Here is a 17865-nt window from a genome sequence, read left to right as displayed (position 1 = left end):
AAGGATACAGAATCGACGTGGTGTTTTCCCTTGGTTGCAAAACCTCTAGGATTCCCATATTGGGAATTATGGATCGACATATCTTCAATAACCTGACCTGCATCATCGACATTGAGGTTCATAAACCTCCCATTAGCTGCAGAATCAAAAATTACTCTAGAAGAATTTCCGATCCCATTGTAGAAAGCTTGTATCAACTGCCACTGTGCTAAGTTATGATGAGGGCACTCTCTCTGCAAGTCTTTAAATCTCTTCCAAGCCTCATATAGTGACTCATCTGGCTCTTGGGCGAAATTTTGAATTGCGCTTCTTAATAGAGCTGTTTTCTCTGCAGGATAATATTTATTATAAAAGTTTAAAGCAAGAGTCTCCCATTTGGTAATACCAAGTGCAGTTCTATTCAAACCATTAAACCATAATTTAGCTTTTCCACATAAAGAAAAAGGAAATAGAATCTCCCTTATTTGGTCTTGCGTGACCCCAGCTTGCCTTATAGTGTTACAATATTGACAGTAGTCGGCAATGTGTAGATTTGGGTCTTCACCCTTAGCTCCACTAAATTGCTTCCTTTCTATCATTGTGATGAACTGGGGCTTGATCTCAAATTGAACTCCCTCGAGATCTGGCGTAGGAGAAAGGTGGGGAAAATGCGCCAAAGATGGATGAGAATAGTCGCTGAGCTTTTTAGGTGGATTTTCTCCCATCTCTAATTCTGATTCTGAAGAAGTATCTGGATCACTAGAATCAGATGAAGGGTCTCTAGGAATTTCACCACCAGAACTCGCCAGTATTTGCTTGTATAAATTCTTTTGCCTATGAAAAGAGCGCTCGCTCTCAGGATCGAATGGAATGTAGCCTGATCTGGAACACCTGGGCATAAACAAAGAACTAGACAACAGATATGAGAACTGTCCCAAAGAACTTATGTTCTCCGGGACGAAGGATAATAATCTAGACTACAAAAACAATTAGAAATAAAAATATAACCGTTTCCCCGGCAACGGCGCCAATTTTGACAGGCTAAAGTCGTATCACCTAATCAAAAGTATTACCTAAATCCTCTAACTAAAGTAGATAGGGAAGTAGGGTCGAATCCACAGGGAAACTGGTCTTTCTACTCCTAATTAATTAATATAATCTAAATTATTAAAGTAACCAATTTGTTGTTTGTAATGTGAAATTATACTACAAAGATTAAGTTTAGGGAGAAAGTCGATAATAAGAAGGCCTAGGGTCATAGGTTCACCAATAATTAATATTCCGGGATAAAACATAACAATCAACAGTTAACATTGCACAAATAACATGATTAACAGGCTCTCGCAATTTATTAATCAACATAGATCTAACAGGCTCTCGCAATTTACTAGATCTAAGTTCCTCTTGAAAATAGCCTTTAATATCAAATTAACATCTGCTCGATTCATCAATTCAATATTGCTAAACATTCACAATCAAATTACATCTGCTCGATTCATAATCTAATTGCAAAGAATTAAAACAATTCAATAAGAAATTACCATGCAACATCAATAATCAATAATAACAAATTATCCCTTCATATTAATTATGGATCCCCATAAACCCTAGAATTAAACTACTCAGACATAATTAAATCTAAACTAAACGAAGCAATAAAAGTAGTCATGATAGAGCAAAGAAATAAAATAAATAACTGAGATTAAAAGAGAAGAAATCGTTACCAAAGTTAAAAGGGAACGAGAGTTGTAGAGAGAGAAAATAATACTAAGAGTTTAAGAGAAGAGAGAAAGAGAAAAGTTAGAGAGAGAAAAGAGAGAGTATGGGAAGGGAAAAAAGAATTCCCAAACTTGCTTAACAAAAACATATTTATAATAAGCAAGAATCCTAAACTAAAACAAACTAAACGATGCTTAAAAGATCTATCAGAGACACGCGCCCGACCGGGCGCCACACCGCCCGACCGGGCGCGCCTTTTTGATCGGGCGAACCATCGGGCGGACCACCGGGCGGACCATCGGGCGGACCACCGGGCAGACCATCCTTGGGCCGCTTGGACTCCTCGTTTAGGCTAGTAACTTGGTCCAAACCAAATATCCTCTTTGGGGCTTTAATCATTCGGTCCAAATGCCTCGTCTTCACACAAGTCGAGCCCTTATTCACCGGTTTGATTACTCTAACCGATCTTGGGCTACGAAAGATGGCCGTGGTCCTCCAATGCTCGTAGTTGCTCCATAAAATCCCGGGAAAGTACTCCAAAGGTGCAATTCCCTACAAAACTGAACCAAAACTACGAAAACACTAGAAAACACATATTAGTAATAAAAGTGGCTCTAAAGAGCCAAAAACACTACTAATAATGACCAAGGGACGGGGGTAAAATACTACATAAATTAGACATATCAAACTCCCCCAAGCCAAACCTTTGCTTGTCCCTAAGCAAAGAGCTCATCAATGAACATATAAAACATGCCTCAACCCAATAATCAAATCAAGCACAGACAATTCAAAGCAAATCTAATGAGCATGCTTCAATATCAATCAATCTCATTCATCCAATCACTCTCCCTCCCCAACAATTGTCAAATAGAGCAAACCACATGAGCATATAGAATTCAAGACTAGTGCTCACACACTCAACTCTCATTTATGTGGCGAGTAAAAGATGTACTCGATCGCTCTCCAACCACCCTTTTATGTGAACAATGCCCTTCCAAACTCACACACTCATGTGTTTAAAAAAGATAAGCACTCAACCTAATAGTCGACTCGGAATATGTCAATTCATAATTTGCATTGATAAACAACACTTTCACATCTACACAACTCTATGCACAAGGTCGGAAGGTCTTTAAAGCTTGTAATGTAAGGCTAGGGTGAAAGGGTAGGATAAATTTGGGAATATGTGAGAGAAAAGCTTTGCAAAAAGGGAGTCATATCCTAATAAACCCATGACCAAATATAATGATCATACACATCTCCAACAAAACTAACTCCAACACAAATCCACCAAATATAACTCCAAATAATGTAAACAATCCCAACACTTACAATTTCACTCATAAAAATATGACAATGTAGAACTTGAGTGAACAAACAAACTTTGAACTCATTCTTTTTTCAAACTTGATACTTTTTTTTCTTTGAATTTTTCTTGGGCAACTTTCATATAGATAATTTGAACATATAACAATTTTTTTCTTTTGCTTTTTTTTCTTTTTATTCCACATTGGAAATTTCAACTTTGAAACACAAATTCTTATTTTTTTCCAATCACAAAAATCAAAGAACAAATTACTCCTCTTATACCTCCACATTGTGCAAATAATGTGCACACTACAACTCCCTCACCTCACTAACTATAGCTCCCCCAAGCCAAGCTTGGGACTAGTAACCAATGGGGCTAAAAAGGCTTGTAATGTGGCTAAATAAACAATAAAAGGGCACAAGCAACAACATGGGCAGCAAGAAGGGAACAAATGTATCTAATATCGTCTGAAGGCTACCTAAAAGAATGAACGCCTTCGTCCTCCTCATGTGCATAATAGGTGAGTCATGAAATACTACTCATAGTTGCAAACCAATACTCAAATTCATTGACATACCAGGAACTAAACACACATTCCTAACCAAATCAACTAGTCAAGCACTATATTCACAAGTAGTTGGACAAAATTGACGCATGTTTAGGCATCCAAGCAATTAAACTTCAAATCATGACCAACAAATCCACAATGCTTATCATCAATAACCAAGAATCAAAACAAATTTTCTCAAGTATGGGGCACAGGGAAGCATGATTTATAATTCATTGGAACGTATTTTTGAATTTTTGAATTTTCAATTTTTTGTATTTTTCATATAAGAAAGCAGTAAAACTATACTAGGCATACCAATAAAAATAAAAAGGGAGAGAGTGAAAGGTGAAAGATATACCATATGAACATGAGAACCTCCCCTCAAGCTAAATCAGACAATGTCCTCATTGTCTTAAGGGGAAGCAAGTAGTCAAGGTGACTACTCTTCATCATCACCAGATCAATGTCACCAAAGCCTCAGGATTGCAATGCATCTCTTTGGAACAAAAATGGGCAAGAAAGAAACAAAGTGTTAGTGGAAAAAAAAGATAAAAATTGAGTCAGGTGCACTATTATGATCATAACATTTGATATATAAATGATAATTCAGTGATTCTAATTGCATTGGAAAGTAGACTTGAAGGGCTTTCCAACTATAGGTCACACGCCTAAATCCGATAAGAAACACAAAAGTTATGGCCTGTCGAAGTTGAGCAGTTTTGCCGATCCGCTCTCGCGCCCGGTCGGGCGCCACTCCGCCCAGTAGGGCGCCTCACCGCCCGGTAGGGCGCCTCACCGCCCGGTAGGGCGGTATAAACCCTCTAAATTCTCTTTGTTCTCGCGCCCGGTCGGGCGGTCGAAATGTCCGTACTCGTCAACTCTCGCGCCCGGTCGGGCGGTCCTTCGCCCGGTCGGGCAAAAATTGTCAATTTTTCACCCTTGCTATCGCGCCCGGTCGGGCAGTCCTTCGCCCGGTCGGGCCCGAGGCAATGTTTGGTACGAGAGACTCCTTCTCTTTTTTCCAAATTTGACTAACTCTTTTCCTTCTTACCTGTACAACTCAATAAACTCATTAAACTCTCTCTTCTCTCCTCTCACAAGAAATAGAAAGAAGACTAAAAAAACAAGAAAAAATACGGGTTGCCTCCCGCAAAGCGCTGGTTTATTTAGGTCCCGCACGACCCTCTTACCACATGTTGGAAAGTTAAGCCCCTTGGCCTATCGCCTAGTCGGGTGGTTCTTCACCCGGTTGAGCGATTTTTAAACCACGACTCGGCTTCCTAACACGCCCTGTAAGGCGCCAATTCACCGTATTGGGTGGATCCTCATTGGCTTGAACTGGTGGTTCTTTGCTCTTGTTCGATTGAGAACCCTTTTTGACCATTGGTTGCCTCGATTTATCACTTTGTTGAGCTATTACAACACGATCCGGTGGAACTCTCACTATAGGCTCAATTTCCGCAACTTGTGTACTTATTTCCACCTTCTCATCTTCAAAACCAAGACCTTCACAGTATAAGGCTTTCTCTATTGCGTCCACTTCCTCTTTCCATCGGTTAGTTGTACCTGTAGAAGATGCAACACACGATACCGCCTCCGAGGGATCTTTAACAAAAGCTTGGGGCTTATTAGAACAATTACCAACCACATCAATTTTATAACACTTCTCCTCTAGCATGGGGCTTTTAGGGGTATTATTCAAATTAAAAACAATTTTATCATCCCCTATTGATAGTGTCAATTTACCACATTTTACATCTATAATTGCTCCAGCAGTATTAAGGAAGGGTCTACCCAAGATAATTGGGGTATGCAAATCCTCAGCCATATCAAGAACAACAAAATCCACAAGTATATAAAATTTACCTACTCTAACAGGGACGTCTTCTAGAATGCCTATGGGGTATTTAGAAGAACGATCAGCCATTTGCAGAGTAATATTAGTAGACTTTAATTTACCCATTTTTAGCTTTAAACACACAGATAATGGCATGACACTAACACTAGAGCCCAAATCACACAAAGCATTATCAATCATTAAATTGCCAATATGACAAGGGATAGAAAAACTACCGGGATCTTTTAGTTTGGGTGGAGATTTATTTTGTAGTACGGCACTGCATTCAGTAGTAAAAACGACAGTCTCTACCTCACAAATAGACCTTTTCCTAGTCAATATTTCTTTCATGAATTTTGCATATGCAGGTATTTGCGTGATTAATTCTGTAAAGGGAACTATTACCTGCAAATCCTTCACCATGTCAAGGAACTTACCAAACTGCTTATCCACCTTGGTTTTCAAATATCGATTTGGGAATGGTAGTTTGATAATTGGTTGTTGCACATCATTACTCCTGTCTTGAGTTACAACCTTCCCTGAAGTTTTACCCTGCAATGTAACATCAGAAATATTATTACTACCCTTTAGCCCTGCAGGGCTAGGATTAATATCCCTTGGTATGAAGGAATCAGGATTAGCAATTTCTGTTAAAACAGGTTCATCATCTTTGGGCATAGGAGGCCCATCATAGTGTGAACCACTCCTGAGGGTAATTGCAAACGCCTGATCTGTGGGTTGTACCGGTTGCGATGGTAGGGTTCCCTGCGGGCGAACCTGGAGAGCAGCGGCTAATTGTGCAATTTGAGTATCTATGACTTTATTGTGGGCTACAATCGAGTCAATTTGTGAGTCTCTACTCTCCATATGCTTTTGCATACTAGTTAACATCGCTCTAATTTCTGATAAAGCTGGGTCAGAAGGTGGTGGAGGAGTTTGTGGTTGGTTTTACTGGCCAACATTGGGATGGTAATATTTCTGCTGAGGTGGTGGTGCTGGTTGTTGTGGTTGTTGTGGAGGTGGAGGTGTGGGATTTTGCACATTAGTACTCTTGTAGGAAAGATAAGGATGGTTCCGATACCCGGGATTATAGGTGTTGGAGTATGGGTTATTTTGCTTGATGGACTGAAAAGCGTTAACCTGCTCCATGGAACTCCTACACTCATGTTCCCAATGACCTACAATTCCACAATTTTCACAGAAAGCATCATTAGCATTATTATCAATTGTAGAAACATTAGCTATTTTAAAATTAGCAGTAGTAAGGTTATCCAATTTCTGACAAATAGAGGTTAATTGAGATTGCAAAAAGGATACAGAATCGACGTGGTGTTTTCCCTTGGTTGCAAAACCTCTAGGATTCCCATATTGGGAATTATGGATCACCATATCTTCAATAACCTGACCTGCACCATCGACATTGAGGTTCATAAACCTCCCATTAGCTGCAGAATCCAAAATTGCTCTAGAAGAATTTCCGATCCCATTGTAGAAAGCTTGTATCAACTGCCACTGTGCTAAGTTATGATGAGGGCACTCTCTCTGCAAGTCTTTGAATCTATCCCAAGCCTCATATAGTGACTCATCTGGCTCTTGGGCGAAATTTTGAATTGCGCTTCTTAATAGAGCTGTTTTCTCTGCAGGGTAATATTTATTATAAAAGTTTAAAGCAAGAGTCTCCCATTTGGTAATACCAAGTGCAGTTCTATTCAAACCATTAAACCATAATTTATCTTTTCCACATAAAGAAAAAGGAAAGAGAATCTCCCTTATTTGGTCTTGCGTGACCCCAGCTTGCCTTATAGTGTTACAATATTGACAGTAGTCGGCAATGTGTAGATTTGGGTCTTCACCCTTAGCTCCACTAAATTGCTTCCTTTCTATCATTGTGATGAACTGGGGCTTGATCTCAAATTGAACTCCCTCGAGATCTGGCGTAGGAGAAAGGTGGGGAAAATGCGCCAAAAATGGCTGAGAATAGTCGCTGAGCTTTTTAGGTGGATTTTCTCCCATCTCTAATTCTGATTCTGAAGAAGTATCTGGATCACTAGAATTAGATGAAGGGTCTCTAGGAATTTCACCACCAGAACTCGCCAGTATTTGCTTGTATAAATTCTTTTGCCTATGGAAAGAGCGCTCGATCTCAGGATCGAATGGAATGTAGCCTGATCTGGAACACCTGGGCATAAACATAGAACTAGACAACAGATATGAGAACTGTCCCAAAGAACTTATGTTCTCCGGGACGAAGGATAATAATCTAGACTACAAAAACAATTAGAAATAAAAATATAACCGTTTCCCCGGCAACGGCGCCAATTTTGACAGGCTAAAGTCGTATCACCTAATCAAAAGTATTACCTAAATCCTCTAACTAAAGTAGATAGGGAAGTAGGGTCGAATCCACAGGGAAACTGGTCTTTCTACTCCTAATTAATTAATATAATCTAAATTATTAAAGTAACCAATTTGTTGTTTGTAATGTGAAATTATACTACAAAGATTAAGTTTAGGGAGAAAGTCGATAATAAGAAGGCCTAGGGTCATAGGTTCACCAATAATTAATATTCCGGGATAAAACATAACAATCAACAGTTAACATTGCACAAATAACATGATTAACAGGCTCTCGCAATTTATTAATCAACATAGATCTAACAGGCTCTCGCAATTTACTAGATCTAAGTTCCTCTTGAAAATAGCCTTTAATATCAAATTAACATCTGCTCGATTCATCAATTCAATATTGCTAAACATTCACAATCAAATTACATCTGCTCGATTCATAATCTAATTGCAAAGAATTAAAACAATTCAATAAGAAATTACCATGCAACATCAATAATCAATAATAACAAATTATCCCTTCATATTAATTATGGATCCCCATAAACCCTAAAATTAAACTACTCAGACATAATTAAATCTAAACTAAACGAAGCAATAAAAATAGTCATGATAGAGTAAAGAAATAAAATAAATAACTGAGATTAAAAGAGAAGAAATCGTTACCAAAGTTAAAAGGGAACGAGAGTTGTAGAGAGAGAAAATAATACTAAGAGTTTAAGAGAAGAGAGAAAGAGAAAAGTTAGAGAGAGAAAAGAGAGAGTAGGGGAAGGGAAAAAAGAATTCCCAAACTTGCTTAACAAAAACATATTTATAATAAGCAAGAATCCTAAACTAAAACAAACTAAACGATGCTTAAAAGATCTATCAGAGACACGCGCCCGACCGGGCGCCACACCGCCCGACCGGGCGCCACACCGTCCGACCGGGCGCGCCTTTTTGATCGGGCGAACCATCGGGCGGACCATCGGGCGGACCACCGGGCGGACCATCGGGCGGACCATCGGGCGGACCACCGGGCAGACCATCCTTGGGCCGCTTGGACTCCTCGTTTAGGCTAGTAACTTGGCCCAAACCAAATATCCTCTTTGGGGCTTTAATCATTCGGTCCAAATGCCTCGTCTTCACACAAGTCGAGCCCTTATTCACCGGTTTGATTACTCTAACCGATCTTGGGCTACGAAAGATGGCCGTGGTCCTCCAATGCTCGTAGTTGCTCCATAAAATCCCGGGAAAGTACTCCAAAGGTGCAATTCCCTACAAAACTCAACCAAAACTACGAAAACACATATTAGTAATAAAAGTGGCTCTAAAGAGCCAAAAACACTACTAATAATGACCAAGGGACGGGGGTAAAATACTACATAAATTAGACATATCACTTACCCATGTTGTAAAAGTGTAGTCTTTCTCTTCTAATAACAGTATACAAATCAAGAATAACAATATACAAACCAATAATAACAGTATAAAAATTAATAATAACTGAGCACCGACAAACATTTACCGTCGTCAATTTCAACCGAACTCAAACGATTTCCAGCATAGAACTCACCGTTTTTAATGGCTAGAGCCATAAGTTTGTGTCTCTCGTTTTGGGTTATGTTTTTTGGATGGTTTCCGGTGATTTTTAATGGAGATAGTTGCGTGTTTTGGGATTTCGACCAAGGTAGTAGCTGGTGGTGGGTTTCTTGCTGTCGGAGGTGAAGGTGTGGTGGGCGGAGGTTTGGCCGGCAATGAGAGCTATCCATGGAGGTGGGGAAAGGTTTTAAGGGAGGAAGAAGATGAAGAGGAAAGGAAAAAATAAAAAAAAAGGAAAAGAAAAAAATATAATTTAATATTGTGGTATTGGGTAGAAGGACCCATACCTGATAGTGGTAATACTTACTCGTATGCAAGTAGTACAGGAGATCAACTCCAAAATTTGTATGCAATAAAAGTAATCGAAAGAAGTACAGAAGAATAGAAGATTATGGCCAATTTTGTCTAATTGGTGTAATGTAAGAAGATGATATATTTTTAATGAGTAATATACACTTTTAGGCACTAAACTTTGCAATTTGTATCAATTATGGTACTGACCTTTCATTTGTATCAATTACATTCGGATTATTCGTTTGTAAATTGAAGACCCATTTGGTGCGTACGTACGGATTTGATGATATTGAGCCGTTGATCTTGATGAGCTTGATGATCGAACGTTGATGTGTGGAAATGATATTGAGCCGTTAATCTTGATGTGCTTTTTTCCATCAATTAGAAAAAATTGAATGTCAGAATTTTAGATTTTTCCTACTTTTATGATTGTTAACCGGTTGTCGTAGGTGGGAAAGTTTAGTACTCTCCCTTAAGTACCTTGCCGGATATAAATGAAAGTTGAGTACCTTTTCTGACACAAATTACAAAATTTAGTACTCAGTAGTGTATATTACTCTATTTTTAATGGTCCCTCACTTCAAAATAAGTGCACCAATGAGGTTTATCCCTTTTTGCCATAAATAACAGTAGATAACAAACAAAAGATTCTTGCTCATAATTTTTACGAGTTTCTTCAACTTTAATCATTATTTTTACGTATATATGTCATGGGTTAAAGATTGTATATCCCTCCTAAAGCTATATGTAATGGCATTTTACATTTTCTCTTTATGAAACAATTTCATTAGCTTCATCTCTATACTACGTGTCCTTCTTCGGTTAATTTTTGTATTTATATTTATATATATTTTTTTAACTTATATTGTAATTCAAAAATATATATTTGTATGGTATCCAAGTCAGGGTGATAGTATAAAATCTCATCCACCCATTTTTTACATGATGAATTGTTTAGCGTTCACTATAAGGAGGTCTAAACTGTCTAAAGACTCACCCTACATACACACTTTAATTCCAAAAGGCTTTGATACTAATATAAAATAGTTCATATAGATTCTAATAACAATCGATTTAAATTTTTAGTTGAAAATTAGTCATTTAACAACAATAGCAATGGAAAATGAAGCATCGGTAAAGGAAAGAAAAAAAATGTGCGAGGGGCACTTGCGGATTCAAGATTTTCGAGATGGTGAGTCACCATCAATTATCGATAACATGAGAAAATAATTAAAAAAAAAGGTATAGACATTTAGTTCATAATTGATTTCAATCCCAAATTATATAAAAAAAATTATATTACAACCAAATTTATTTCAATACTAAAATAGGACACAATTCATACTACAACCAAATAGTACTTACTATCTTTCTATCAGAAAAAAAAGGCAAAAAAACAAATAGTACTTAAAAAATCTATGTTACCAGCTGTAGACACCTGATTGTGTCTCCCCAAAACCCAAACCCGTTGATGAGTATCTTTCACGTCATTGATATCGAACAAGGTAAATATTGAGTAATCTCGTGAATACTTCTGTTTTCTAAATTGTTTTAATAAAAATAATTCATTTATGTTTCCGAAAGTCATTCTTTCGTATCCTAATTATGAAAAAACGTCCAATCCAGTTTAGTTTGGTCCATGATATGGGTCCAGTAATTGTGTAGTTGGATGGGGTTTGAAAATACCTTTCCAACGATATATTATAAGCTAAGTTCCGAGTTATAAGGAGGAAGTTATGGCCAAAATGCTAAATTGGGTCCTAAATGAGTTTCATGGGCGACCCAATGATCATGTGGAGGGTCCATTAATTTTAATTGTATTCTTAAAAGTTATTAGGATTTATTCTAGTTTTCTAAAATCTTCTAGAAGGTTATTTTTAGTTCTAATGGGATTAGGATTATTAATTATAATTATATTTGATTTTGAAAAAATAAAGGATTTTATTTGAAATAAAATAGTGCTTTACAAGATTAAATCCGGACTGATTAAAGATAAGTACGGACTCCAAGTAACCTAATTTGATTAGGAGAAGGACTCCGTATAGGAATCTTATCATGCAGCAATCATCGCGCCGCGATAGGTTCATGATAAGTGACATTTATGTCACTTTTAGGGGTGTTTTTAGAGTCGTTTTCTGGTTTATTTTCTAGTAATTTAGCTTATTTTATCCTTTATTTCTATTATTTTCTTATTCTCATCTTTTATCTCTTATTTGAGTATTTTGGTAATTTTTAGTGATTTTATTAATTTAATATCGTATTCTATTTATGTTTCCTATTCTTTAATGTTTTAAGTCTTGGTTCTAGTTAATAATAATCTTCTTGCTTTTCTCCTTCTTTTATTTTCTTTTAGTTTCTAGTTTGTTTTCTTTATTTTATTTAATTCATTTGATTTTATTATTTCTTTTAGTTTTAGTATTTTATTTTACTTTATTTTATTTTATCTCTTGATAATACCCTCGTGTTTTTGTTGTACGTCGTGTTTGGTGTTCCGGGTTTGAGTCAAATGTGTCACAAAGCAAGCTGCTACCCCTTTTGATGCCCAAACTAAGTTATCACCACACCATTCCTTACCCTACACCACAACTCAACCTCCATCATCAACCTCTCACTCCCCTGCTCCCTCAGCTCACAAAACAACACCCCACCATTCACTAAACCTTTGCCATCACCATCCCACTCTCTTCAACAACAACAACAATAATATAACAGCGGCGTCAACCACCACAAAACCCATGCAGCAAGCCGCATCTCCAACCAGACTCACAACCACCGCTGCCCAAAGCTGTACTCGCCACCAATTCGAACCTCCAACCAGACCCTTCCAGCCGCCGCACACAGTAGCAACGTTGCTCCCAGCCACCGCAGCACCCTCACCTCCAATCACCACCCGCGACCTCCTATCTACCCCGCATCACCGCCAGCAGCAATCCCCAAAGCAATGCAGCCCGTAAATCACCACAAATCAGCACCAAAGCGGCGGCTGCAGCAACAAAGACCACCGCGGGCGCGACCACTTCTGCCGCGGGCGCAGACAGGCACCTTGCAAACTTCCTGTAGATGGCTGGGAGATGCCTAGTTGTGGCCGCTCCATTTTCGCGTGTGAATTTGTATGGTTTAATGAATTTTGACGGTCGAGATTGCTTCAATTAATCTAACGGCCATTATTTACTGATGCTTGGTGATGATAATGCTGATGGTTGCGATGCATGGTGATGATGATTGATTATTGTTGAGAGTGATGATTAGTGCAGCCAAGAAAATCGAAAAAAAGAAGAATGGGGACTGATGGGAGTTTTGGGGGTTTTGGTTTTATTTTCCTTTTTATTTTCTTTTTTTAGTTTTGTTATTTATTTAATTTAATTAGTTTTAATTCTCTTTTATTTTATTTGGCTTGCAATATAAATACCCCTTTTGGGGGTTAATCTTCTTTTGGGGGAACTTTAATTACAAAAAATTAGATTAGATTAGTTTTAGCCTCTCTCTTATTCTCTCTCGCTTAGGGTTAGATTAGGATATTTCTTTCTCTAGTTTAGGAGTAGTTTTAGAGAGAGAAAACTTGGATTTCAATGGAGATTTGAGATTTTGAAGAAGCAAATTAGTGGTTTTTTTTATCAATTTTTCAATGAGCTTTTCTAACTTTCTCTCACCATTATTGCTTTCATTAATTCTTATTTTTGCTTAATTGTTTGTTGATTTGAGTAGTTAATTAGTTTACTAGTTTGATTATTGCTTTAATTCTTGTTTTAGCTTGTTTTCCATGTTTTTGTTCATTATGTTTGCTTAGATTTTGCTCTAGGGATATGGATGAAGGGGATGTTGATGTTTTTAATTGATTGATTGTGTTTGAATTGTGATTAAGGCTTGATTTGAGAACATGGATGATGACTTTATTGCTTAGGGACTTTCTAGCTAATTGCCCCTATGATATCTATCGTGCTCTTAATTAATTGTGCGGGAGTGAGTTAATTGAGGGTTTAATTTCATCCATGTTTAGGCTAGTTAAATTGCACGGGAGTGAATTGATCTAGTCGAGTTAATTAGCATGTTTGATTGTGCGGAAGTGAATTAAATGTGTTGATTTCTCCTAATTAAGCCCTTGATAATTTGTGCACATTTGGTTAGTTGAATTCATCAATATGCCTCGATTCCTCTATCCCTAGTATTTATCGCTTGATTTTATTTGTCTTACTTGTCTTCCTTAATCTTCTTTCCAAACTTCATTTCCGACCTAGTTGTTTAATCGACTTAAATCATTGACACTTAGTCTTCGTGGATCGACCCTTTACTTGCTACTAACTAGTTTGGTGTAAGTTTAGGTATATAAATTTCTAATTTGATTAGGGTAGTAGCCCAATGACCTACTTCCCGCGATCAAATTTTGGCGTCGTTGTCAGGGACTAAGGCGATCATTAGTTTGTGTTGATTAGATTAGCTAGGTTCTTGTATATAGTTTGATTTCTATTTGCTTTTCTTTGTTTTTTTTTGTACAAAAATGGCATGCTTATGTTTTCCTCAATTTGATGATGAACCTTTCTACGCTTACTTTGATAGATTAGATGGTTTCCTTAGTTCCCTTAGGTGTTCTCTTAGTGATGCTTGTAGTATAGCTTATTGGGGCATGAATGAGTATACTAGGGGAATGGTTAAGAACATGTATAATGGTAGATTCCGTCATTTGTCTGTGCATGATGTTTGGAATTTCTTCACATGGCTTGCTAGAGGTTCTTATGATAGAGAATGTCATGTTTCTTGTTTTGATTCTCAATGTCAAGATTCTTTTAATTTTTTCATGAATTCTCTTGATGCTTCTAATATGCCTTGTGATGATCCAAATATGCATGTTGACCCCTTCCCCTCTTATGCTCATTGTGATGAGGTTTGTGCTAATTTTAATGATATATGTAGACACCCAAATGTGTCTCCCCAAAACTAAACCCAGTGATGAATATCTTTCACGTCATTTGATTATCGAACGAGGTGAAAGTGTGAAAAGTCTAGTGATGTGGATGTTTTTAATAAAATATCTCTCTTTCTGTTTTTGAAAACATTTCTTCTCTTACTCTATTTATGAAAATAGCCAATCCAATTTGGGTTGGTCCATGATAAGGGTCCAATAATAGTGTAGTAGGGTTGGGCTCGAAAAGAGCTTTCCAATGATATATTATAAGCCCAATTCCGATGAATAATGAAGAAGTTATGGATTAAATTAAATTGGGTTCGAAATGAATTTTATATGTGGCCCAATGATCTAGAGGAGGGCCTATTAATTATTATTCCTAAAGTTATTAGGATTGATTTTGATCTTCTAGAATATTTAGAAGGTTCTTTTTAATTCTAATGATATTAGGAGTGATAATTATATTTTAAAGAGTTTTATTTTGAATAAAATATGTGATTTGGCACAAATATGATTTTAATCTGCTAAACACGGAATTAGCTGCTTAATCATATTAAGAAGAGGATTTCATACAAAAGCGCGTTTTATCTTTTAATTAGTGCCAAACGACAGAGTCTATCGCCTGGCGCTAACATCTGTCGCCTGGCGCTAATCATGTCACCTGGCGCTGATGTCTGTCGCCTGGCGACAGATGCCAGTTTTATTCCGAATAGGACTTGATTTGTTTCCGGACTGTTTTCTGATAAATAGGGGTCGTATCTCCTCCGTTTTTCATCATCAATCATCAACAATCATTCACAACGATCTAATTCTAATTTTCTCTCTCTATTCTTTTTCTAAACCTTTCCTCCTACAAAATTCCACATACATTAGTTCTAGACACACATAGCCAAGTTCGAAGTTGCCTTCGCCCTAGATGTGAAAGGTTGATAATTTCTGAGGGTTTGATCCCAAATCCTATTTCAATTATTTAATTTAATTGTTTGATTTATTATTTTTCTTGAAGTTACTAACGTGTGTATTTTGTTATTAGAAAGAGATACGAGGCATCGAAGTAAGTAATTGCTTTAATTGTTATTTTGATATAGAAATCATGCTTTAATTATTTTAATTCCTAGTATCATGTTAGGATATTTTATTGCTTCCTAGTGTCATGTTTGGGATTAACTAATTTCTAATATCATGTATGTTTATGATGCTTCCTATTTCTTTCCTAATATCATGTTAGTATCATGCTAGGGCTAAAGCTTTGATATTTAATGTTTAGTGACATGCTAGAGTTTGTTATTAATTTTGTTAGTATCATGTCTAGGATCTTGCTAATAATATTATTAAGCTTTATTGAGATTGAGATTATGATTATTATGATTGATTGTGATTATTATGTTGCTTGATATATATTATTATTGTTTTTATTGCTTGATCACGCCCTCTCTTGCAGGTTTAAAGAGAATTTGTACTTGTAATCACGCTTAATAAGATAATTAATAATCTTGTTTAGGTTAATATGGTTATAAATTCAAGTGATCGCCAATAATAGCTTTGTTTGTGCATTAATATTCAACCAACATAGATTAAACATGTTTAGGGTTAATTTGTTGATTGTATGTTAGTCAGAAAGCGCAGATGAATACGAGAAGAATAAAGTAGAGGCCTATTTAGGGCAGGTTCAATCTCTTTTAGGTTGGATTTGTACCTTCATCCCCGAATTTCCAGTCATGGTTCCACACCTATTGGAGTTAACGATCTCCTGGATCGTTAAGTGGTGTAACCTTCACCCTGTGAACGGTTTACAAGTTCCTAAAACTTGTTGGCGACTCTTTTACTCTAGCTTCCTTCCCTTTGGACGCCACCATGCTTAAGTGTATGATCACAGTGGGGCTCAAGTGTGGGATGCTTGAAATATTCCCTACAATATGCAATTTGATTTTGACCATGAACCTCAACCTAGTGACATTGATACCCAAATACAAAATCTCACCCAACAAGTCCAAGAGCTTCAAGAAGAAAAAAAAATTAAAAGAAGAGAGACTTGCCTAAGTGATGAGTGCTAGGATTGTAAATGGATGTGAGGCACCTCATTTGGAGTGTAAGAGTGTTTTTGAAGATGATATGGGTCAAGGGTCCAAAGGTGAGGGGAGATTTCTTGTGATGAGAGGATTTTGATCCTTTTCATTCCCCTTTTGAGCTTAAGTGTCATCCTTGACCTTATTTACTCCCTTTGAGGGCTACTCTTGGTGAGAATGTGAGTGAGCCATCTTCAATATTGGTTGAGGGAATTCATGAGGAGGATGATGGTGAGTTTGAGCTTCAAAGAGAGATTGAGAGTCCCTTGAGTGATGGTGGAAGAGTTGAGAATGAAGAAAATGTCGAGTTTTAGGATTCCAACCCCCTTCCCCATCTTAATGAGTTTACGTTGCATGTTTGTGACCCTTCTATCCATGAGTCTTTGGACTCATTTGAAGTTATGACTAGTATGTTCACTGAAGGTGTAACAAAACATTATAGCCTTTTGAGAGAGTTCATTGGCAATGCTTCATGGGAAAGGGATGCATTTGAGATAAACCTTCATCCTTTCATGCATGGTTTAGAGACTCTAGTCTTCGAGGATGTTGAGGGAGTTGTTGTGCATCGTTGTGATAGAGAGGAAGAGGTTTTTTCTCTTGGAGGTTGGATGTTTGAGGGAGATGGAGATCATGAGTGCTCTTCTTTTAAGGACTCTATGATTGATTTCCATGCTCATATTGGTGATTTGAGGAATGGTGGTGAGGACAAGACCATTTGTGAGACCATTGCTCCTATATCTTCTTCTCAAGTCCCTTTTTCAAGGAAATTTAACCATATCTCCTACTTTCCTATATTCCTCCCTTCTTTTGTCATAGAGCCTATTGAGGACCCTCTCTTCTTTGATGAGTTTCTCCCTTCTCGTCCTCCAATTATTGAGGAAATGGGTGATTATGCCACCCAAAAATATTTTGAGGAGTTGCCTTTTTATTCTTCTTCTTATTCTTCTTCTTCTTCTTCTTCTTCTTCTTCTTCATATTTTCTTGATTATTCTTTTGATTATTCTTCTTTCTTTTGGCATCTACCTCCTCACTTGCGTGATTATCTTGTTGCACGTTCTCCTCCCATCATTTGCCTACCGTTTATCTTATGAAATGTGTAGTAGTGCATTTGACAAGCTCTTGCGTTCGTTGCAATATTATTTTATTAGAGCAGTCATGCTTGGACCTTAAGCAAGCTTTTATGGGAAAGTAACCCGTGTTTTATTACTTTCATTTTCTTTTCTTTTTAATATAGATTTTCTCTCATAGAAATGTTTATGTGCCCTTTTCTAGGTACATGACTTG

General features: G+C 37.2%; 2 non-coding genes across 2 annotated transcripts; both read left to right on the top strand.

Annotated features, from left to right (window-relative positions):
* Window positions 1-210: 210 nt before the first annotated feature.
* Window positions 211-317, top strand: LOC145565868 (small nucleolar RNA R71). Its single transcript, XR_014095232.1, has one exon. It is a non-coding gene; the product is annotated as a small nucleolar RNA R71 (small nucleolar RNA).
* Window positions 318-6913: 6596 nt separating this feature from the next.
* On the top strand, window positions 6914-7020 carry LOC145565858 (small nucleolar RNA R71). Its single transcript, XR_014095224.1, has one exon. It is a non-coding gene; the product is annotated as a small nucleolar RNA R71 (small nucleolar RNA).
* Window positions 7021-17865: the final 10845 nt, after the last annotated feature.

This window comes from Chenopodium album, chromosome 10, assembly GCF_948465745.1.
Source record: "Chenopodium album chromosome 10, dcCheAlbu1.1, whole genome shotgun sequence".
NCBI lineage: Eukaryota > Viridiplantae > Streptophyta > Magnoliopsida > Caryophyllales > Amaranthaceae > Chenopodium > Chenopodium album.
The sequence above is the reverse complement of the archived record's forward strand: the minus strand, read 5'-3'. Positions and strand labels throughout refer to the sequence as shown.